This window comes from Prionailurus bengalensis, chromosome B1 (assembly GCF_016509475.1).
Source record: "Prionailurus bengalensis isolate Pbe53 chromosome B1, Fcat_Pben_1.1_paternal_pri, whole genome shotgun sequence".
Lineage (NCBI taxonomy): Eukaryota > Metazoa > Chordata > Mammalia > Carnivora > Felidae > Prionailurus > Prionailurus bengalensis.
Genome location: NC_057344.1, coordinates 63,691,524 through 63,717,345, shown reverse-complemented (window position 1 = coordinate 63,717,345; position 25,822 = coordinate 63,691,524). Strand labels below are relative to the sequence as shown.

The 25,822-nt window shown below is 38.9% G+C and overlaps 1 pseudogene; it reads left to right on the top strand.

Moving 5' to 3' along the window:
- Positions 1-799: 799 nt before the first annotated feature.
- LOC122468873 lies at positions 800-24,538 on the top strand (annotated as a pseudogene).
- The last annotated feature ends 1,284 nt before the right edge of the window (positions 24,539-25,822 follow it).

Sequence of the window (25,822 nt, the reverse complement as noted above, 5' to 3'; positions counted from 1 at the left end):
AGTTCATGAGTTTGAAACCCCTTGTTGGGCTTTGTGCTGACAGCTCGGAGCCTGGAGCCTTTTTCGGATTCTGTGTCTTCCTCCCTCTCTGCCCCTCCCCCGTTCGCACTTCGTGTGTGTGTGTGTGTGTGTGTGTGTGTCCTCTCTCTCTCTCTCTCTCTCTCTCTCTCAAAAATGAATAAACATTAAAAATTTTTAATTTAAAAATACAGGTAAAAACTTGCTCCACTTTATATAAATGCACAAATTAATATGCCATAACACGCTGAAAAAATATCAAAGTGTTTGAGTCTTTTGTCAACAGGAAAAAAAGGTTGTTTGCCTGTGTTCTCTTAAGGGCTCTCCTTTCACAGACTGAAAAGAGCCACAAGTCTTTTTTGTAATGCTGGTATCGGCCTTCTTTACTGCCCTTGGACTCTGTATCGGTTATCAGTTCATTGCCAAACACATCCCTGAATATAACGCTTTATGATAAACCACCCAGGAATTCCTAGAAGCATTTTGCCTTTAGGGTGAGTATGATACTAAGCCTCCCCAATAGAGGGTGCTGAAGAGACAATGCAAGAGGAAGAGGCTTCTGGAAATTCTCAGCACAGGTAGGGGAGACAGTTGGGTGTTTGCCTTGTCCGGAAGGAGCCTGCCCAAGCCATGTGACCAGAACATGATCCCTCACGACCTTGCAGCTTGGCCTGGTGATAACTCGTCCTCTCTTGAAAACCTTCACTCACCCACCCCCATTCCCAGCACATCCTACATCCAGAAAGCCTTCTGCCCCTGCTAACATCAAGACCCCCACTGCATGCCCACACCACCTGTTGCCAATCGTCTGCTCCCCACCTGCATGCACCTGGAGGACTGCCTGATGTCTGCCTACAACTCCACTCCAGCCAACTTTCCTGCTGTTAGGTGGCCACAGCACACTTTATCCAAGAAGCCTGAACTCCTTCCAAACATGTCTTTCCTTGAGTATTCCCCCTCAGCCCTTATGTACTATATATAAAGTTTCCTCTGTCTTATAGTTACTCTTTATTAGAGTTACAAATTCTTATATCAAAATTCCTCTTTAACCTACTATGCGGTTTCTATCTCCCAGTTAGACCCAGACTGTTACAGACGCTTTGATGTAGTTTGGTATACTAAACTCCACTCCTAATACCATTTTTCTCAGAGGAATATGTCACTTCTTCGCTACTTGGAAACACCCACTTTATGAATGCTGAAAATTGGGCAGATAGAATAACTTCCACAGGGGTCTGCAATAGGTTCAAAACCAGATCTTAAATGACTAAAGAATTTCCTTCAATTCCTCGCTGAGTAAACAGTAAAGAATGAATTACAAATACAGAGCAAATCATTTTCTATGAAAGGCAAAACACAGAGATGAAATGAGACATCCAAAAACATAATCAAGCTTTGAGTCTAAGTTTTGTAACTTTCACTATAACCTGAACTGAGATGATACACCTTCATACTATGTAAGCATGTTTACTTTTGTTAGTGAGGTACATGTGACATGTGACATTATATTACTTTCAAGTGTACAACATGAGAATTCGATATTTCTATATATTGTGAAATGATCACAAGTCCAGTTAACATCCATTTCCATACATGGTTACAAACATTTTTTATTGTGATGATAACTTTTAAGGTCTACTCTCTTAGCAACATTCAAATATGCAATACAGTATTATTACCTATAGTCATCATGCTGTACATTACATCTCATTATTTATTTTATGACCGGAAGCTTGCCCTTTTGGACAAACTTCATCCATTACGCCCATTCCTCACCTCCTACCTCTGGCAACCACCAATCTCTTCTGTGTATCTATGAGCTCAGGGTATTGGGGGGGTGGGTTCTGGTCTAAGGTGTTTTTTTATATTTACATATAAATAAGATCATATGATATTTGTCTTTCTCTGATTTATTTCAATTAGCACAATGCCCTCAAGATCCAGCCATGTTATTGCAAATGGTGGGATCGCCTTCTTTTTATGGTTGCATAATATTTCATTTTATATATATGTGTGTGTGTGTTTGTGTATACATATATATATACACATATATATACACACACACATATATATATATTGCATAATATTTCATTTTATATATATGTGTGTGTGTGTGTATACACACACACACACACATATATATATATATCCCACATTTTCTTTATCCATTCATCCATCGATGGACATTTAGGTTACTTCCGTATCTTAGCTATTGTAAATAATGCTGCAATGAACACAGAGGTAGAGATGTCTTTTCATGTTAGTGTTTTCGTTTTCTTCAGATAAATATCCAGAAGTGGAATTTCTGGATCTGTAGGCATGTTTATTAACACGTCATACATTCCAAGGGAGCACTCAGGGTCTGTTTCTTTCTTCTCTAAACATTCTATCACCAATGCTTCAGAGATTTGATCTTTCACTCTGAAATGTTAACAGCTAAAAAGTTAAAACGACCTTCTTCACCCACACCAATCTCTCTCTCTCTCTCTCTCTCTCTCTCTCTCTCTCTCTCTTTCACACACACACACACACACACACACACACACACACTCAGAGTTTGGTACATCTGAGTTCTAGTTGCATTTGTTCCTACATCCTATCATTTTTTTCTTCTCTCATTTGCAAATGCCACTATTACTTTTGAAAATCAGGTTATAATTCACTAAATTCAAAAATGTCTTAATTATAGGTCCTGCAGCCTTCTTAATCTATACCTCTTGAGCAGTTATCTGGTTTTTTTTTCCATATTTGCCATGCCAACAGGTCTAAGATTAGAATTTACATTAGCAGCTCCCCAGCCCATGAGTTCCAAACTAAGAAGAGAGAACCTACTGTTACATTAACTTTTGACAGAAAATAACATCCTGTGCAAATACCTTTAAATCAAATTTGTCATGCTCCAGAGGGCCCATTTCTTTCAAAAGTGCAAAATTCAGAAGGGCAAGGAATAGAAATAAGAAGGTGTGATCTTGAGTGTGAAATATTCAGCTGTGAATTACTACATTAAATGTTCCTACATTTCAAAGCAAATGAAAATTCTCTAATAATCAACTGTCAGTCACAAACTAGTATGTATCTTATTAATTAATCTCTTAACAGGAATGACACCAAATATGAAGTCCAACCACACTAGTCTAGTTATTGTTTGATCTGCTTTTCTTGAACTTGTTAAAGAACATATCAGAAAAAATTCAGTATAGGAGAAAAAATGATAAGAGAGTTTGTTAGAAAACACAGGCTGAGTCAAGCCCTAGAAGATACTATCAACTGGGAAATATTGAATGCATTTTCAGCAAGACTTATGATGTTACAAACTGAAATCAAGTTACCTGAAAGGCACCAGATATAGAAATTGAAAAACTTATTGCAAGAAATGTCAAAAACTGAAAAATAATATTAAACAAAGTGGAGCCATGCATAATTCCTGTTAATATATTTATCATCAATCACCAGTTTCATATCAATTGCAGGTCTCTGGTTCCTTCAAAGTTCTCTACAATTTCTGATTTTTCGTCTTTATTTTTTTTTAACTTTCTGAAATTTTACTGTTGTAAAAGTTTCCACAGAGCCTGTGGTAGCCTGTTTTGAAGATGTTGCTATCCATTCATTATTTTCTCTTTGATCTATTCATATAATCTTTTTCCACCAAAGCTTATCTCCTTACATCATTTAGAAGCAATTGTTTGGCATTCTTTCCAGCGATCTCCTGAACTGCTCTAAAACCAGCCCCTCTCCCCATTGCTATTTCCATGATCCTAATACAGGCTCTCATCATCTTCTGCTCTAATGATTCCAGTAGATTTCAAACTTGTCTTTCTGGTTTCCCTGGTGCAATAGCTAACCCTCTTTCTTGAGGATGAACCAAGTGTAAAGACTTTCATTCTACCAGATATCGAGGCTTATTATAAAGTTGTGATAATTAAGAAAATGTGGGGGTGCCTGGGCTCAGTCAGTTGAGCGTCCGTCCCACTTTGGCTCAGGTCATGATCTCACAGCTTGTGAGGTTTTTTTTTTTTTTCAATATATGAAATTTATTGTCAAATTGGTTTCCATACAACACCCAGTGCTCATCCCAAATGGTGCCCTCCTCAGTACCCACCCTCCTCTCCCTCCCACCCCCCATCAACCCTCAGTTTGTTCTCAGTTTTTAAGGGTCTCTTATGCTTTGGCTCTCTCCCACTCTAACCTGGTTTGAGCTCTGTGTTGGGCTCTGTGCTGACAGCTCAGAGCCTGGAGCCTGCTTCAGTTTCTGTGTCTCCCTCTCTCTCTGCCCCCTTCCCACTCACTCTGTCTCTCTCTCAAAAGTTAATAAAAACATTAAAAAATTAAGAAAGAAAGAAAAAAGAAAATATGGCATTAGTGCAGCAATAGAGAAGTAAACCAATGAAGCAGAATAAGGAGTCCAGGAATGGACCCACACATCCTGAGCACTTGATTTATAACTAAGATGGCAAGGCAAGGCAGTGGAGAAATAATGTCCTTTGCAATCAATGACTCTGGAAGAAGTATGCATTCATATGGGAAATAATGAAGTTACAGCTTTAACTCATACACAGATAAGAATCATACCTTGTATGTTATACACTTATGGTGAAAGACAAAGCTGTAAAGCTTTTAAGAGCTCATAGGAGACTTCTTTGTGTCTTCAGGATAGGAAAAATTTTCTTAAATAAGACATAAAAAGCAATCAAAAGAGAAGAAATTAGCTCTATTTAAGTCTATTAAAATTAAGAACTTATAATTCATCAAAAGATACATATTAAGGGATGTCTGGGGGGGCTCAGTTGGTTAAGCATCCGACTCTTGATTTCAGCTCAGGTCATGATCTTACAGTCATGACACTGAGTCCTGCATCAGGTTCCACACAGAGCATGGAACCTGCTTAACATTCTCTTTCTCCCTCTCCCTCTGCACCTCTCTCTGCTCATGCTCTCTTTCTCGCTCTATCTCTCAAAACAAATAAATAAACATTTTTAAAAGATACATATTAATAGAGTGAAAAACAAAATAAACCCAAGAATGGGAAAAGCTACTGTAACATGTAAAATGAGACATTTATATGCAAAACATGTTAAAAACAAAACAAAACAAAACCCTACAAAACATTAGAAAAAGTCACAAACATTAGGAAAAAAGGATGGAAGGGGTGCCTGGGTGGCTCAGTCAGTTCAGTGACTTTGACTCAGGTCATGATCTCTTGGTTCTTGGATTCAAGCCCTGCATCGGGCTCTGTGTTGACAGCTCAGAGCCTGGAGCCTGCTTGGGATTCTGTGTCTCCCTCTCTCTCTGCCCCTTCCCCATTCATGCTCTCTCTCTCTCTCTCTCTCTCTCTCAACAGTGAATTAACATTAGAAGAAAAAGAAGAAAGGAAAAAGGACAGAAGACTTGAACAGACACTTCATAAAAAAGAAACTGAATGGCTAAAAATATGTGAAAGAATGCTCAGCCTCATAAATAATGAGAAAACGCAAACCTGGGGCGCCTGGGTGGCGCAGTCGGTTACGCGTCCGACTTCAGCCAGGTCACGATCTCGCGGTCCGGGAGTTCGAGCCCCGCGTCAGGCTCTGGGCTGATGGCTCAGAGCCTGGAGCCTGTTTCCGATTCTGGGTCTCCCTCTCTCTCTGCCCCTCCCCCGTTCATGCTCTGTCTCTGTTCCAAAAATAAATAAAAACGTTGAAAAAAAATTAACAACAACAACAACAAAAAAACAAAAAAACCGCAAACGTGAATCAGAAGGAGATTCCACTACACATCTGCCAGATTGGCAAAAACAACTGACTACTGCACTGACAGTATCAGGTGCTGACAAGGACCCGGAGCACTGAGAACACCCACACCGCTGGCAGTAGGCAAAATGGTCATGCCACTTTTGGAAATATTTTGGCCTCTTCTCCTGAATTTGAAGATATGCCTCTCTTATGACGCAAAAAAGGCACCCTCTTGAGAAACTTGTATGCTTGTGCAGGAGGAGGTACGTAAGGACAGCCACAGCTACGTTGCTTATAATGATCCACAGGATGGAAGCTACTGATGTATCTATCAACAGTACATTGTCTAGTGTGTTCATATATGGAAGACCACCTGTCAATGAAATTGAACAAACTACAACTACACAAAGCAAGTAATAGCATTAAGCGAAAGAAGCAAGATGCAAAAGAGTATATACAGAATGACTTCATTTATAGAAAATTCAAAGCAAGCAAAACTAAAATGTAGTGTTTAAAGTTACACACATAGGTGGTTAACTCTGCAGAGGTGGTAAAGCTCTAAAGCTAAACAAGGACTTGATCATCATTAAGCATTGTGGTCAATTTAACAGGGTAAGTGAAGGGGAAAGTGTGAGGGAGAAAATGAGAATAGTAAGAGAGTTCTGGTGTTCAGGCAAGGCTCCATCTCTGACCTGGGTAGTGGTTACATGGGTATTCGCTTTGTAATTGTTCCTGTAAAAAAAAAAATAATAATGTTTATTTATTTTTGAGAGAGAGACAGAGAGACAGAGCATGAGTGGGGGAGGATCAGAGAGAGAGAGACACAGAATCGGAAGCAGGCCTCAGGCTCTGAGCTGCCAGCACAGAGCCCGATGTGGGGTTCAAACCCACAAACTGTGAGATTATGACCTGAGCCAAAGTTGGACGCTTAACTGACTGAGCCACCCAGGTGCCCCTATAATTTTTCAATAAACGGTACCTTTAGGTTTTGCATACTTTTCTCTACATGGGCTTTACTTTACAGTATAACCAGATTGGGAAAAAAAATATGTTTCCACTAGATAAATGTGAATCAAAGTACATAACCTTATTCCTTATAGATTCCATTGGATCAATTACCTTTAGCTCAGAAAATACTGCTCCCATCAGAATTTTTTCGATTTACTTATCTTGTAGTCTTTGTATTTTTATAGGCTAGAAATGCTTCTCTATACCTCTAAATTTGGCTCTCAGAAACTTTTCATTATGGAGACTAATTATTGTCATGGGAATGATATCCAGATAGAATCTAGACATGTTATAATAAAAAAAGAAAAAAGTCAAATAACTGGGAATATTTTAAACCCAATGGGAAGGATAACAATTGGCAGTATCTTACCGACAACAGTGAGAAAACCCTAAGGGCTACAGGCTGCTGTCCTGCCTGTGACCAGAGCACCGGTGGCCTAGACTGCCCATTCCTGCTCTTTCTTGTCCTTTTCAATTCTCTCTACATAGCTGATAAATTAAATTAAATTTATCTGGGTGGCTCAGCCAATTAACCATCTGAGTTCAGGTCATGATCTCACAGTTCATGAGTTTGAGCCCCTAGTCCAGCTCTGCGCTGACAGCTCAGAGACTAAAGCCTGCTTCGGATCCTGTGTCTCCCTCTCTCTCTGCCCCTCCCACCTCATGTTCTGTCTCTCTTTCTCTCAAAAATAAATAAACATTAAAAAAATTATTTTAAATTTTGTATTATTCTATTGCTGCTGCTACTGCCACCTTATAATTGTGTAGCTTATTATCCAGTAATTTCTTCACTGAACATCGAGTTGCTGGTCAAACACAAGACACTGCTGGGTACTGCTCCTCAGAAGCTTTGCCTATCATAGGCATAGTTACTTCATTATCCCATATAATCTCCAACAATGCTCCGGGGTAGGCAGTGGATATTTTGCTATCCATTGTTTGAGCATTTTTTTAATTGGATTTTTTATTAGTTACCTTTTGCTATGAATAACTCGCCCCAAAACTTAGTGAAGCAACCTTTATGAAGCTCCAATTCTGCAAATCAGCTAGGCAGCTTCCTCTGGTTTGGGCTAGTTCAGCTAATTTTAGCTGGGCTCACTAGTGAGTCAGCCAGCAACTGGCTGACCTAGGATGGCCTCACTCACTCATTGTCTGGCCAGGATGACAGGACAACTGGGCCACACATATTTCATCATTCTACAGGCTAACTCAGGCTTCTTCACGTGATGGTAGCAGAGTTCTGAGAGCAGCAAAAGCACATGCCAAATGTGCAAGCATGTTGCAAGTCTCTGTGTATGTCACATTTGCTAAAGTCCCTTGGTCAAAGCAAGTCACATGGTCCAGCCCAGAATCGGTGTGGGAGGATATAAGCAAAGGGTGTGAATGTAAAAGATGATAAATCTATGGCCATCTTTGCCATCCACTGCAGCCCTAGAATACCTCTCCTAAGATCACACTGGTGGTATGTGGCAATCGAAGCACAGCTCATGGCCCCTCACTTGTAGTTCAGTGTTCTTTCCATCAGGGCAAACAAACAGAAGGAACAGGGGAAGCTAATGGAGGTAGAAATTGGGGAGGGTGTGCAGGGGAAGATGATAAGGAAGTCACACAGGGTAATTCAGATCACAAAGCTTACTCAGTTAAAGTGGTTATGGTGGTGAAATTAACTGAGCAATCGCCACATGTTGCTTTGTTTTATGCAATACTAACCAATTCTAGAATGTTCTAATCATCAACAACATAAGTGTGAAGAGCATTGATCCACTCGTCCCATCTTCTTATATCTCTTCACGTCTTCCCCACCTCCCCAGGATTACCATCTCAACACAACTTTCCGGCCATTGGTCAGGAATCTGCAATTTCCCTTGCAAGTGCACACAACACTTAAGTCAGTGTCACAGAGCAGATGTCCATTAAATTTCGTTGACTAAATGAGAAGTAGCACAGAGAATATACTAAAACATCAAACCATTGCCCCCAGGAATATTTATTTTATTAGGACTACTGTAAATGCTGCAAAGAGTGTTCAGCCCTGGCATGCCAAGGGAGTTCCTCATTTGCAACTCTGGTTTTCCATTGTTGTCATTTCATGTGAAGAACATTGCAACTCAGTCCACAGTTTGGAAAGGTCAAGAGGCATTAAAGTACTTGAGGGGATGTGTTTGGCTAGTTTGACTACAACCTGGTTTGGCTCACACTCCTGCACTTACTAGCTCTTCATCTTTGAGCAGGTTGCTAGTACTGAGACTCAGGTTCTTCATCTGTAAAATGAGGATCACAGCGTTTACCTCAAAGACCATGTGAAGGATTGAATAGAATCAATCTGGGGGCACCTGGGTGACTCAGTCCGTTAGGCATCTGACTCTTGATCTCAGCTCTGGTTTTGATGTGGGGATCATAGGTTCAAGCTCCACTTTGGGCTTCACATTGGGTCCCACATTGGCCCTGTGTTGGGCTCCCTGCTGAGCATGAAGGCTACCTAAAAAAAAAACAAAAACAAAAAAACAAAAACAAACAAAAAAAACAAAAGAATCAATATGTAGGTAGCATGCATAGCACAGAGCTAATTGTGGATACTCTTTATATAATCATCTCTACTGTTACTAACAATAGAAATCATTATAAGACAAATAATTTATTGTTTCACAAATTGAGACAATAGGGAAAACTGGGAGATCTATTTCTAAGGAATTCCCAGATTTTCTTTTTTTGTTGGTTTTCGAAAGTTCATTAAATTTCATTTACAGCAAACCAGAGAAGCCATTTCCTGATGTCCTCTCATGTATTAATTAATTTGCTCAGACCCTTGTCTACACTACCTGCAGCTCCCTTTCCCTATTCAGAGGACAGATGTTATTGACCTTCCTTCACTCCCATCAGGAAACTGCTCCGCCTTCTTTCTAGAGTCTCTGACCATCTTTCTATGTATATTTAAAAGCACCACAGGGATGAAAAAAAAATCAGGCTGATAAAGATGCAGCCTAGTCCTTTATTAAAAAAAAGAAAGCCATCTTTCTGAATAAAGATTAGAGATTTCAGTGCTAATATCCTTCTTGAAAAAAATCATGTTTCAATGCAGATAAGGAAGAAAGGCAAACTCTTTGCAACGACAAATCTTATTCTTCATTGGGCCCTCATTGTTTCATAAACAATAATACGCACACATTAGGAGGAGAATATCTTGTTGAAACAATAAATGGCCCCTTAGGACCTCAAAGTGCTTTGAGGAAATTGCTATTAATTTTTCCAATCACCCTGTAGCAATAAAAATCTCAATTCACAGAATTAAATTGAGATCTCAAGAGTCAGGTGGCAAATGCATAGTAAAGAGGTCCCCCAGTAGTCTACTTTCTGAAAATATTTTGGTCATTTTCATGAAGGGTTATTATGAAAAATGAATACCAACAGTTCAATAACTTTGTCAGCTATTCTGAAGAAAAGTTTTCAAAGAAACCAGGCAAGTCTGACTTTCCTTTCAGGATTACTTGAAGAACTGGCTGAGATGGATCAGAGGGGAAAAAATGTGAAAAAAATAAAGCAGAATATGCAAAAAGAAAAAGAGAAGTCTGCTAAGAGCTGGCTGTGTCCTCCTAAAACATAAGTAATAGGTATGATTTCATTCAGAGATGTGGATTCAAAGGATCTTTCATATAAAATTGGAGTACACCAAAAAGTCTACTCTGATTAAAACTCTTTTCTCCAACAGTTCCTACTGGGATTTATCATTCACTTAGATTAACTCACCAGCTCCTATGATAATCACTTATATCTGGGAGTGGTACCACAATAAGTCACCATTACTGCAAATATTTTAGTGTAAATTAATTTATCTAAGGAAAACTAAACAGACTAGATTTTTTTATTTCAAAGAGTATAGATTCAGAGCATATCTGCTGGGACATCACAATGGTGAGTCCTGAGCAAGCAAGGGACAATCAGAGGACATGTTGTCGATGTAGGACAGAATGCTCAGGCTATAGTTAGACCACTTTCTCTATGCCTCAACTTCCTCCTTGTAAAAGAGGAATGATTCTGTCCTGCTTAGTTCTCAGAGTCACTGTGAAAATCAAATTCAATAATATTCTGAAACACTCAAGTGTTTCATTCAAATATAAATAAATAAAGAATGGGTCCTAGAAGTGTGGCAAGGGTTATAAGGACAAAAAACATTCAGATGGGATAAGAGTAATGATAAAAATAAATGACTACAGGGGCGCCTGGGTGGCGCAGTCGGTTAAGCGTCCGACTTCAGCCAGGTCACGATCTCGCGGTCCGTGAGTTCGAGCCCCGCGTCAGGCTCTGGGCTGATGGCTCGGAGCCTGGAGCCTGCTTCCGATTCTGTGTCTCCCTCTCTCTCTGCCCCTCCCCCGTTCATGCTCTGTCTCTCTCTGTCCCAAAAATAAATAAATGTTGAAAAAAAAATTAAAAAAAAATAAATAAATGACTACATAAATAACATAGAAATGTCGGTTACTAAGTTTTGCTTGAAATCACTCCTGGAAAACAGTGTAGATATTTTTTATTCAAGGACATAAAATAAGGATAAAAATAAGACAAGTTGCTGCATTAAATGAAGATTTTCTAGCATTTATAAAAAAAAAAACCCTGGAGACATGAAAGTCAGTCTCTTTCCTTGATCTCTCCTTAAAGAAAAGGCAATTGCTAAAAAAAGAAAAAAAAAGTAGTAGATTTTCAAGCCCTGATGTGCACAGATGCCCATGAGATCTGAAATGAAAAAAAAAAAAAACACAACAACCTCTTAAACCATAGTCTTAGATAGATTTCATTATTTATATGTATGTTTGTAAATGCAGATTAAAAAGGTGTAAAAAACACACTGGACTATTAATAGTGTTTCTTCAGGGAGAAAGGTGAGGCTGGGGAAAGCTGGGAAGGAGGACTTTCTTTACACTTTTGTAATATTTGAAAAATCTCTGATCATATATTTTATGACTTTTTAAAAAATAGCATGATAGATATTATGATAGACATATGCAGTTTCTAACCATGGGAGATGGGATCAGCTGAGACTTAATAACTAAGCAGGAATCAGTCCGACAGAATAGCAGAGGAAAGGCACTTACCGCAGAGAATTAGCATGTGCAAAGGCACAGGGGTCTAGGAGGAGGAGAGGTATCCATTATGTGTGGTAGTTTGGTAAAAGCAAATCCTAGGTGGATATGGTAGAAGAGTGGAGGGTGATGGTAGAAGGCTGATCGTGGGGCCTGCGTAAGATGTTAAGGAATTTGAACTGTATTCTGAGCCGCTAGGAAGCCACTGATGGATTTGGGGTGGGGGGAGGGTGGGGGGGTGGATAACATGCTGCAGTTTGTGTTTCAGGGAGATGTCACCGAAAACAGTGTAGACAATGAATGGAGTAGAAGGAAAAACAATTAGGAAACACTATGAGCAAGGAAAGAGTTGTCAAAGCTCTTAACTAAAACCATGGAAAGGAATCAAGAAACTATTGGTTATTTGCAACTACAGTTGAAAATGGAGATGCAGTCAAGAGGTAAGGCTTTAATAATCAGCATTTCCTGGGATGCCTGGGTGGCTCCGTCAGTTAAGCATCTGACTTCACCTCAGGTCATGATCTCGGGTTCGATGGTCCGATTCCTGCATGGGGCTCTGTGCTAAAAGCTCAGAGCCTGTTTTGGATTCTGTGTCTCCCTCTTTCTGCCCCTCTCCTGCTCGCACTTTCTCTCTCTCTCTCTCTCTCTCTCTCTCTCTCTCTTTCAGAAATAAACACTAAAAAATTAAAAAAAAAAAAAGAATCAGCATTTCCCAATTCCATTATTCATGTTCTCCATCACAATCTAAGAAAAACCCACTACTATCTTTTACTTAGTAATTTTTATTGACTCACATTAAGCCTCATGCTAAGCAGAAAAATAATAGGTTTGATACACTGTGGTTTTCTACTACACCTTAATATAAGCACATATAAATTAAAATTAAAATGCATCTAAGTCTTCTTAAATACCAGCAATGAAAACTATACCACACTTTAGGACACATAGGATCAATTGCTTCCATTTCTAAAACCCTATAAGTCTATGTTATGTAACCAAAAGCTTCCTTTGAAATTTGAGTCCCCCAAATGTTATAAGCATTTTGTCCAAGATTTAGCTTAGACTGAGTATGGTCTCCAGATCTAGTAACTCAGAATTGCAAATTCTCAGACCCTACTAAAGCAGAAATTCTGAAGGTACAAGGGACTAATCTATGTTTTAAGAAACTTCCATGTGAATTGGATGCCCCTACCTAAAGTCTGAGAACCACTGCTTTGGGCCATGCACAAGATTTCTCTGGCAAAGAAACTGAGGCAATCAGGAGAATGTAGGTAGGATCATTTCCAACTCAGTGCTCTTACATCTAATAACATCTATTATTCTTTTTTATTATCCAGATCCATACTGTGCCTTTTAGAACCATGCTCAGTTCATTGACAACCATTAAATAGATCAATTGAGGATAATGATGCATTTGTTGTTTTCTAGATCTCTAGTGTACCACTTCTCAAATTCTCATACCACAGTTACTACCTTCATAATTCTGCTCCAACCATGTATCACATATTGTACACACATATTATTTACTTAAAGTTTTTCCTTAAATAAATTCCCTTTTTTATTTTAATAAATTAAAGGACAAATTTATATTACTGCCATCACCAGAAAGTACCACTTGCTGTGAGTAAAAGCTAACTACAAAGAAGAATACAATGTCAGATTCTACCCTTATTTGTCAAAAGTTCTGCTCTGATGACATGATACTCTTTGTATAAAACCCAAAGACTGCACCAAAAAATTGCTATAACAAATACATGAACTTATCAAAGTCACAGGATATAAAATCAATGTGTAGAAATCTGTTGCATTTCTATACACCAATAATGAAACAGCAGAAGAAGAAATCAAGGAATCAATCCCATTTGTAATTGCCCCAATAACAATTAGATACCTAGGAATAAACCTAACTAAAGAGGTAAAAGATCCATACTCTAAAAACTATAGAACACTTATGAAAAAAATTGAAGATACAAAGAAATGGAAAAGCATTCCATGCTCATGGATTGGAAGAACATTGTCAAAATATCTATACTACCCAAAGCAATCTATACATTAATGCAATCCCTTTCAAAATACCACGAGCATTTTTTACAGAGCTAGAACAAACAATCCGAAAATTTGTATGGAACCACAAAAGACCCCAAATAGCCAAAGCAATCCTGAAAAAAAAAAGCAAAGCTGGAAATATCATAATTCCAGATTCCAAGCTATATTATAGAGCTGTAGTCATCAAGACAGTATGGCACAAGTGCAAAAACAGACACATAGATCAATGGAACAGCAAAGAAAACCCAGAAATGGACCCACAACTATATGGGCAACAAATCTTCAAAAAAGCAGGAAAGAATATCCAAAGGAAAAAAGACAGTCTTTTCAACAAATGATGTTGGGAAAACTGGCTGGCGACATGCAGAAGAATGAAACTGAACCACTTACTTACACCATACACAAAAATAAACTCAAAATGGATGAATGACCTAAATGTGAGATAGGAAACCATCAAAATCCTAGAGGAGAACACAGGCAGCAACCTCTTTAACCTCAGCCGCAGCAGTTTCTTACTAGACACATCACCAAACGCAAGGGAAACTAAAGCAAACATGAACTATTGGGACCTCATCAAGATAAAAACTTCTGCACAGTGAGTTAAACAATCAACAAAACTAAAAGGCAGCCTATGGAGTGGGAGAAGATATTTTCAAATGGCACATCTGATAAAGGGTTAATATCCAAAATCTATGAAGAACATATCAATTTCAACACCCCAAAAAACAAATAATCCAGGTAAGAAATGGGCAGAAAACATAAATAGATACTTTTCCAAAGAAGACATCCAGATGGCTAATAGACACATGAAAAGATGCTCAATATCATTCATCATTAGGGAAATATAAATCAAAACCATGGTGAGATATCACTTCATACCTTTCAGAATGTCTAAAATGTATAACACAAGAAACAACAGATGTTGGTGAGGATGTGGTGAAAGGAGAAGCCTCTTGCCCTGCTGGTGTGAATGCAAACTGGTGCAGCCACTCTGAAGACCAGTATGGAGGATCCCCAAGAGACTAAAAATAGAACTACCCTACAATCCAGCAATTGCACTATTAGGTATTTACCCAAAGGATATAAACCCAGATGGAAGGGGTACATGCACCCCAATGTTTAACAGCCTTATCGACAATAGCAAAACTATGGAGAAAGCTCAAATGTCCATCGAATGATGAACGGATAAAGAAGATGTGATATTTATACAATGAGATATCACTCAGCCATCAAAAAGAATGAAATCTTGCTATTTGCAATGACATGGTTGAAGCTAGAGTGTATTATGCTGAGCAAAATTAGTCAACTGGAGAAAGACAAGTACCATGTGATTTCACTCATATGTCGAATTAAAGAAACAAAACAGATGAACATGTGAGGGGGGTGGAAAGAAGAGCAGGAAACAAACCACAAGTGACTTGTAACAATAGAGAACAAGCTGAAGATTGTTGGAGGGGAGGTGGGTGCAGGATGGGCTAAATGGGTGATGGGTATTAAGGAAGGCACCTGTGATGGGCCCTGGGTGTTGTATATAAGTGATGAATCACTGACTTCTACTCTGGAAACCAGTATCGCACTGTATGCTAACTAGAATTTAAATTAAAAATAAAATAAAATAAAACAGGACCAAAAAAAACAAAAGAAAGAAAGAAATTGCCTGATTATTGTTAGTTAAGTAATTTGCCTGATAGATCCCCAAAATCCTCAAAAAACAAAACAAAAAAAAGAAAAGAAAAAGAAAAAGAAAGAAAGAAAGAAAGAAAGAAAGAAAGAAAGTGACCTTCCAATAAACAAACCATATTTTAAGGTTTATTTACCTAAAAATAAATTTGCTCATGAGGACTGCATTCCTTTATTATCAAGGGTGGTTAGCCCATATTAGAAGAGTGTTCAAGTTTCATACCTAACTTGATGTACTCTGGATAGAAAAAGCATTAAAATGGATTTAAGGTTCTCAACATGTGATTCAGTATTAGTTACCTATACGAGCATGAACCCCCCAAATCATTCCATTCTGGCAGTGATTCCTATCCCATACTTCAGGAAATGCTAGCTTAAACCATAAGTACAAGCTAGATAAACTCTGAGAATGCAGATTTAGAACAGGAAAGTTCTAAAAATAAAACCTTCATATTTAAGAAGTGAACCAAAAAAGAAAAGCAAACAAGGGTGACTAGAACCTGGTGACTGAGGGTGACTGAGACCCTAAAAGGGTCAGAGAAAAGCTAGACACAGAATTGCCACTGAACCCAGGAGAGAAGGAATTTAGGAAAAGAAAGCACCAGCAAGAATGAATGATCTAGCACAAACATCTGCCTTCCAACCAACCTTAAACCCAAACAATGACATAAATAATTTTATTTTGTAAAAATCCATGTATTTTGTGAAAGTACTACCAATGGAACAGGAGTTTTAAGAAATTCGTGAAAGAGACAATTCCCTTTCCTTTCTCTCTCTTCCAGCTATCAAAGCTGCCACAAGGAAAGAAGGCTAAAGGGAAGAAGGCAGTCTTGGACCCTGCTGTCATGAAGAAGCAAGAGGCCAAAAAAGGTGGTCAGTCCCTTGTTAAAACAAGGGACAGGACATCCAGCCTCAAAGGGACTTCACTCTGTGAAATGTCCCCTCTGCATCTGGTTGCAGTGGCAATGGCTCTTCCCTTTAAACATCTGAAAATTCCTTCTGTCATTAACCAGTTCACCCAGGCCTTGCCCCACCAGTTATTCAATTGCTTAAGTTCATCCACAGATTCAGACCAGAGACAAAGCAAGAGAAGCAGAAAATTTTGGCCTGAATTGAGAACAAAGTTGCTAGCAAAGGGGATGACCCCACTAAGAGGCCACCTGTTCTCCAAGTGGGGGTTAATACTATCCCCACCTTAATGGAAAATAAGAAGTCTCAGCTGATAGTGATTTTACATTCTGTGGACCCCACTGAGCTGGTTGTCTTCCTGTCTGCCCTGTGTCATAAGGTGGGTGTTCCCCATTGCGTTATCAAGAGGAAGGCCAGGCTGGGCATCTGGTCCACAGGAAAACCTCACACAGGTTCACTCAGAAGACAAAGGAGGTCTGTCCAAGCAGGTGGAAGCTATGAGGACCAATGACAATGACAAATATGATGAGATCCACCATCTCTGGGGAGGCATCGTCCTGGGTCCAAAGTCAGTGGCTTGTGTTGCTGAGCTGGAAAAGGCAAAGGCTAAAGAACTGGCACCAAACCGGGCTAAGTGTGCACTGCTGAGTCGTCCATACGTAAAGGTAATATGAGTTCATTTTCAGCCAGTATTGGAAGGAAGGAAGGAAGGAAGGAAGGAAGGAAGGAAGGAAGGAAGGAAAAGAGAGAGAGAGACAAAGAGATAAAGGAAGAAAGAAAGAAAGAAAGAAAGAAGAAAGAAAAGAGAGAAAAAAAGAAAAAGAGAGTGGGAGGGAGGGAGGAAGGAAGGAAGGGAAAGAGAGAGAGAGAGAGAGAGAAAGAAAGAAAGAAAGAAAGAAAGAGAAAGAAAGAAAGAAAGAAAGAAAGAAAGAAAGAAAGAAAGAAAGAAAGAAAAAGAGAGGAAGAAAGAAAGAGAAAGAAAGAAAGAAAGAGAAAAAGAAAGAAAGAAAGAAAGAAAGATTCCTGAAAGAAAACAGATGACACCAAATGATACACGGAGAAACAAAACCACACGCACGTGTACGCTGAAAGAGGTCCAACAGGTGTAATGAAGGTTAACAGCTTTATCAAGGTTTTACCAGGGATTATTTCAACGTAGAAAGTCGTATAGACACCTCCTTTGCTCATCTACGTTATAATAAAAATTAACTACATTATTTACATTGTAATAAAAGTTCCATAATAACTAAACAGTATTTGTGATACCAAACAATATATTTTAGTTAAATGGGTGTATTCATTGTCTATTGCTGAGTATCAAATTATCCGACAATATGGCCTGTTAAAACAACACCCATTTATTACACCACAGTCTCTGTAGGTCAGGAATCTGGACGTGACCAACTGAGTCCTCACTGCTTCATGGTCTCTCACAAAGCTGCAGTGAAAGTGTTGGCTCAGTGAATGCAATCTCATCTGTGGGCTCTACTGGGGAAGCATGTCACTCAATAGTTGTTGGAAGCATTCAGCTCTTCATTGGCTGTTAGGCGGAGGACCTCAATTCATCGATTGTTCTTGTCTGGATGTGGCCCTCAGCTTCTTGCCTCGGGGCTTCTCCAACACAGCAACTTGCCTTATCAAAGTACACACAAGCCAAAAAAGCAATAGAGGGAGTCTGCTAGCAAGAAAAAAGTCCCGATATTTCATAATCTAATCATTGAAGTGACATTCCCTCAATGTTGCCATAAATAACAGAAGGCAGGGATCATTGGCAGACACTGCAGAAGCTGCCTTACCCAGAAGAGTCCTTCTCACCTATCTAGTGTTCTAGATAGACACTAAAATTATATCTAAGCTTTTCATTTTACAGATGAGAAAACTGAGACACAGGGTGATTGTATAACTCATTCAAGTCTAGTCTAAAGTGAGAACCAAGGTCTGCTTAGCCCATTTTACTGTTTTTTTTTACCCTACACCATAACTGCTGCTTTTTTTTTTTTTTTAATGTTTATTCATTTTGGGAGAGAGAGAAAGAAAGCAGGGGAGGGGCAGAGAGAGAATCCCAAGCAGACTCTGCACTGTCAGCCCAGAGCCAGACACAGGGCTCAAACTTACCAACCCTGAGGTCATGACCTGAGCTGAAATCAAGAAGTTGTATGCTTAACTGACTGAACCATCCAGGCACCCCTTACTGTTTCTAAAGTCTAGGACAAGTGCCATATCTCAACTGCTCCAGCCTGTTGACAACCCTTTCTCTGAAGGGTAACATGAATTCTCTATGTCACTTCCATGGTAGTTAACCAAACAATACCTGAATGACTTTTTAAAAAAATTTTTTTTAACGTTTATTCATTTTGGGGAGAGAGAGAGTGCGTGTGTGTGTGTGTGTGTGTGTGTGTGTGTGAGTGGGGAAGGGGCAGAGAGAGAGAGAGAGAGAGAAGGACACAGAATCCAAAGAAGGCTCCAGGTTCCACGCAGTCAGCGCAGAGCCAGGCACGGGGCTCGAACTCATGAACCATGAGACCATGACCTAAGCCAAAGTCAGACGCTTAACCGACTGACCCACCTAGGCGCACCTACCTGAATGACTGTTTAATGTTCTAGGGTAGCTACCTTAGCTCCCCCTAAAATCTCTTCTAAGAAGGAACTATATTTCATGCATCCTTTTGTCCCTTGTAAAGAAAATTCTAGAAGCCTCCTACCCACAAAAGGAACTTAGTGAAACGTGTGTTGACTGACAAAATTTAAAAACTGCAAGAAAGCATAAATGTTAGAGAAGGAGAAATTGTATAATTTGCTTTTAACAGTCATATAACATCCTCAAATTGTCAAATAAAAATTTCCTTAAGTAATTTTTTATGGGATAATGTAAGGTCAATGAATTAATAAGAGCAAGGGTCAGCACTGTCCATCTAGTAAAGTTCAATATGAGGAAACCTAAAGACAAATTAGTTCCCACCTCTCAGCCCGTGGCCCTGGGCTGGTTAGCATTTTCACTCACTGGGTTCTGTGTTTGCATGAGGAGATTTGCAGCCTACGTTATAAGAGTGTAAAAGATACATAACTGACAGAGAAATACTTGGAAAGTGCATACCATTGAAAATGTATACAAAACATTCAACACTTGAGAAGAGAAAAATCACAATTTCTTCTATTCCTATACCAGTGCCCTAATCCACTTTCCTTTCCTCTATATGAAATAAATAGATCCCCAAATAAACTGGAGGATAAAACCAGTACTTAACAAACTCCTCAAAACCAATAGCTGCACATTTCGTCCAAGTCATATGAATTCCTCCACTTTGTAAACCTTAAGAGACAACAAGAAACTATGAAGATGACCTGTTTCACTTTTTTGAGACATTCTGGGTAAAATAAAGTATAATGTATGGTTTCCTCAAAATTCAAACACTAAGGAAATATTCTAACCCGTAGAGTAGAGTAGTTCTACTAAACACTGGTATAGAAAACAATCTTGAAGCAATTGCTTGTTTCTATCAAGACAGGTGATTGTAACATGTGTGCAGGTGAATTGAGGGGACAGCAATGTAGCTGTATATAATCAATTAATTCTAGCAATGCTATTGACAGAAAATTCCAGAAACACACCAGTGAAGTACCTGCAGTCTTTATGATGTTTCTACTTTTCTAAAAATATTTCACATTTGTCACCACAATCTTATCAAAGGGAGTCAGGAATTTTACTCAAAGCTGTGAACTGGGTCTTGTATGCTCTGTAAGATTTAAACAGATCAGGTTCTTATTTCCTACATGAATACATTTATGATAAGCAAGTCTTTGATTAGCTGTTGGCTGTGCAAAGACCAGACACACCCTTCTGCACCTTGGATTGATATGCACTGAAACATCCCTAACATTTTGAATTATTTATTTTAGGAGGGCTTAAGCCAAAATACTGGGAAAATATTATCAATGCCAAGCCCTTCTCTTCCCCCAGAAGGCTTGTCTCTTGCCTCTTACAACAAAGTAAAGAAGATTCTAGTTTTCCTTACCAGAATCTTTTTAGGTGCCTAAGGCAGGGCAGATGGGAGGTGGAAAGAGAATATAAACTGTTTTGGAGTTCCTTCACATGAAGAAAAAAAAAAGTTGTATCAAGATTTAAATACTCCTGCCTCAACAAACACAAATAACCAAGCAAAAGTTAGCTTACAAAAAATTCAAATTGCTGCCCTGGAGGAAAAAAGCTCAAACTAACAGATGGTCAGTCATTTTAGCAATCTTTTAGAATATTGGGATTTAATAGCAGTTTATTATCTGCACCAATAACAACAAAAATGATGGGACTATAGGTCAGGCATTGAAACAAAATTATCCCTACTACATTATCTATAATATGACAATTGTGAAGAACCCATCAAGACTAAATAAGAAATGTTTTCTAATGAATGTTGCTATTGTGTTAAATGAGATTAATATGGGCCTTGAATTTTAGAAACATTGAATTAAGCAGCAGGTAATGAAAAGTGATTATCCTAATTAAGCAAAAAAACCCAAAAAACAAAAAAAACATACAATGGCCCTCTTCGTCACCAGAGATGCCCCCTTGCGTAGCATCAAACTTCCTTCTATGTGAACTCCGAGCTACCCTCTAGAGAGACCAGGATTTTGCTAAATACCCTGTATAACATCAAATAGCGGTTTCTCCTCTATTCTGCAAACCAAAGAAAGAAATGGGATAACATTCTCTAATGATAATGCCATGAGTTCTTCAGAAGAAAGATTGTACTGATTAAAGAATTGCACATATCTGATTAAAAAATTTATTGCACATATCTGATTTAAAGAATTAAAGATTGCACATATCTGATTAAAGAAATCAGATATGTGGGTTTGGGAGACTCAAAACACAGTCTCCTCAAAGGTAGGCATTGGGCTCTGGCTCTGGCCGTCATGGGGACAGAGACTTAGGGTATGTTTGGGACAGGATGATATGCACATACCTTAGCTCATGCAGAATGAAGTTTACAAAGGATCATGAAGATGGGCTCCCCTGCTTCTTATTTCATTTGCATCTGTGAAATCACTGAAATCCCTCCTCAAGATCTCAACAGAATCATAATATCAGGGAAAAAGTGCCTTTGGGTAAATCTCCCAGGGAAATTAAGAGGTAGAGCCATTAAATAGAAATGATACATATTTTATTTTGGCACCTGACCTTTTTATGTGGTTAATACATAAAAATAGCCCTAGAACATTTTTTCTTTTTCTTTTTCTTTTTTTCTAAGACAATCACTAAAGTTTTCTAGGTCTTGTATGTGTCAGACACTGTGCTAAGTGCTTCGACATTTGACATGTTATCCAATTTAATCCTCGTAACCCTGTATAGTAGTGTTTTATTTAATTTTATAAGTGAAAAAGAACTTAACCTCAGAAAAAAACAAAAGACAGAAGGTTGTTGATCATTTCTTGAGTAGGGTACAAATAAGATACGAGTTTATGATCATTAACATCTATAAAAAGCCATTCTAAATATAAATAAAATATTTTTTAATTTTTCACAAGATTATGACTAGTGGAAAGTGTCCTTCTAAGCAGCAGGCTGCTCAATTCAGAGGTAAACTTGTCACAGTTTCGGCATCCTCTGATGACAGTTCTTATGACTCAGTTCCTTGGATCTCTCTGTAATTCCTAGTGGTTAAATGGAGCTCGTTCCTTGCATGAAATAGTCTGAGTTTGAATCCTAACTGTATGTTTGGGGTGAATACTAGCAATAGACTGGCTGTATTCCCTTAGGCATATTAGTCAACTTGAGAATTTGTAATGGGTTATTTAAAGAGGTCGGGATAGGATGGTATCTGTCTACATGGGGCAGTTTAGGTACAGCCTGAAATCCTTCTGCAAACTGACAAGAGAGCAATATGTAGACAGCTAACATTAAAAGGACCGTCAGGGACAAGATAGGCCACTGTCATACCTCCTTCATACAGGTTGCATGCAAGACTCCCTCCGCAAAGAATCAATGATTTGGTTTCCAGCATTGCCCAAGTCTTTCATTGAAATCTCCCGAACTATTCCTGTGTCATTCCTCTATCTTCCCACCAGGGGGCAGGGTAGAGGCGACCCTAGTCAAGCATAATCTCATGTTCTACTTCCTCATTCATTCTACTTCCAGGTGTAAATTGTTCCTTAAATGGTTTACGTTTTCCCTTTTGAATCTCAATGCCCTATATTGAAAGTCAAGGAAACTGAACACTGACTCTACTTCTTTTTATTCCTTTTACAATATTCCTACTTCTTGGGGCAATATGGAAGTCTCTGATTAACCAGGGGGAAAGAAGTTAGAGGAAAGAACCGCTTCACAAATAATATCTCAAGATACAATCTCAAGAATAGACTGAAATTTACGTCTGAAGTTAGAGTTATTTCTAACATTATTTATATGGGCAACAAAAACAAAAGTGCCAGATTCACTTAATAACGATCGTTTTGTTTACAGCTACTCCCTTGCAGTTTCCTTTCCTCTCCCCTATGACTTTGCACATTAGCGTACTTCAAAGCTACTCCTCTGAAATGAGGCATTGACATTTGCTCCTATGGCAGCAGAAATTCAAGCAATTGAATGATACTGATTCTCAGGACAGGCCTTACTGTCATGACCTCCTTCTACTCCCATAACCACGACCACCCACCACCACTGCCCCTTGTTCATATTTAACATTTTTTGCCGATGTTCCTTCCGTCTCTCACGCCTGTATCAAATGATAATGGGAAATCTGTCTTATAAACCGAATGCAAGTAAGCTCTAAATTCCAGGATGAGAAATTGCCTCAAATAATGAAAATAAGAGCATTCACATATCGAATGGAGTGTTGGAAGTATATTATAATGCATAAAATATTCTTCTGTTATTGCTGCTGGAAATTACTGTTTACAAAGCACCTTCCCATGTACTATTTGGTTAAATGTAACAGCTTAATATCTCTTTCAAAAGAAGTATCCCAATGAAAGGAAATGTTAGTGGTTTGTAATTTTTTTTTTAATGTTTATTTATTTTGAGAGAGAGAGAGAGCGCGCAAGCGGGGAAGGGGAGAGAGACACAGAATCTGAAGCAGGCTCTGGGCTCCACGCTGTCAGCACACAGTCAGAGGGGGGGATCTAATCCACAAATTGTGAGATCGTGACCTCGGCGGAAGTTGGATGCTCAACTGACCCAGCCCCTAGGCGCCCCTAGTGGTTTGTAATCTTAAGGAGAGCTGGCCTTTCTCCTGCTGAATGCTCACGAAAGCAGACATGCCTGGCTGGACTTTCACCTAGTAAGAGAGCCGCATGCCCAGTTTGGAGAAAGTAGGCTGCTGGAGGTTTGTAGAATGATATGGCAATCCTTTAAATGCAGTTATGTCTCTCTTTTTCGCCTGGCCTAAATGTTCCCATTATTTCTGTGATATAATTCAACCAACTAGGCACCTTAAATTTTTCAACAATTTTTCCTTTTGAAGTTCCATCGCTGGAGCTGCCAAATCAGTCTTTCCCTGCTGTTGACGGCCTGTGGCACAATGAACGTCACTACATGCCCCTTCCCATTTGTCAGCAATGGCAGAAACGTCCATGGTACCTGTGAAGGCCAAGTGATTGCCAAGTAATTAGCAAGGGCTGACGTCAGTTAGGCAACATCTCCTTCCGTAGGTTTCCATAAAGCAAGACTTGTGACAACTTTCTTGGAGTCTTAAAAATCAGAATTATTTAAGTAGATAATACCAAAGCAGAAAAAGCCTCTGAGTCTTTTTCCCACCAGAATATGGTGGCAACATGGCATTAAGGTTCAGGTCATGATACATAAAACAACAGTTACATCATGTGGTTAATATACTATGACTTGCTAGAGTAGAAAAACACCTCTGTCATTTCCCTTTGTCACTTACGCACCATCCACAGGATCAAAGGAAAAAAATAACTTCACCAGTGAGATGCGAAACTATAGAAATAGACATCGTCTTAGCCAAGGAAGCCCGGTTACACCAGGTAGACGTGAAAAGGTCAACAGACAGCACCATCCATGGACAGCTTTTTGATAACAAAATGGTGATAGGAAAGGTGGGTTTTAATAATTCTGATAAAGATGCTGATGATGTAAATTAGGATGACAGCAAAGGAAAGCAGCACTTCTGGTCCTCTCCACTAATTCATGTCCATCACGTCCTTTAAAACTCAGCTCAAGTGCTATCCTTCAACCCAGCCAACTACATTAGTCTTTAAGGTTTTGCTTTTCTCACATATTCTATTTCTTTTCCCCCATTTGCACCAGCAATTTCACTTTATAATTTTTCTAAAATTATTTCAGCTCTGCATGTGTTGGTTTCCTATCTGCTAACAAACAGAAACTGTGACTAATATTTTTTTAATCCTACCAATTAAACCTGGTTCGGATGCTTGATGCACCATAGGTACTGCTAAGTAATGAAATTCAAGTTTGCAAACATATACATAGGGAATACCTATTTGACGTGAATGACAACAGGGTGGGGAAAATGCGAAGATGAATAAGACATGGCCTTGCCTTGCACTCATGAAACTTAACATGTAGTAGATAAGAGAGACTTGTGAACAATTAGCAATAATAAAGGTAAAATGTCATAATTGCTCACGTAAGTAGCTAAGGTATGCATTAATGCTTCAAAAGATGTAATAAGACATTTGCAACTCCTTCACACTTAGAAAGCCAAGAAAAACTTGAATGAGGTCAAGTTTCTCTGGAGGATAAACAGGAGAGGAGTGCATACCAGACTGAGCTTGAACAAGTACATGGGAGCCAAGAGTGCAAATTACACTAATCAAGAAGTATAACATGGCTACGCACTGAGTGGGGGGTGGGGATGTAGAAGGTTGGAATTTTAGTGGAATCGCCATGGAAGATGTTGGAATCCATACTAAATAGCTGGACTTTATCCTGCCACTCTCCATTCCCCCAAACTGTTATCCAAGGAATTCTAGTCCCAAAAGATTTTCTGTTATTAGACAGGTGTGTGGCCAGAAGTTTGGGGGGAGATATGCATACTCTGCTACTCTCTTGAATATTCTTTATTCACATTAGTATGCTAAAATTTGAGAGAAGTCTGAGAGTAAGAAAGATTCTCAGTATTGTTAACTCACAGCTTCTCAAGCTCTATAATTCCCTCAATTATTTTTCAGTGACATTTATTTTTTTTTAATTTTTTTTCAACATTTTTTTATTTATTTTGGGACAGAGAGAGAGAGCATGAATGGGGGAGGGGGAGAGAGAGAGGGAGACACAGAATCAGTGACATTTATTAACACCTTGTAGATCTAAGTTTCAAGAGAATATGGTTTGTGAAATGCCACTAGGCAAACAGGATCAATTATTTACCTGGATGGAAGTAAGTGATGGGGTCTGCCCCATTTTTA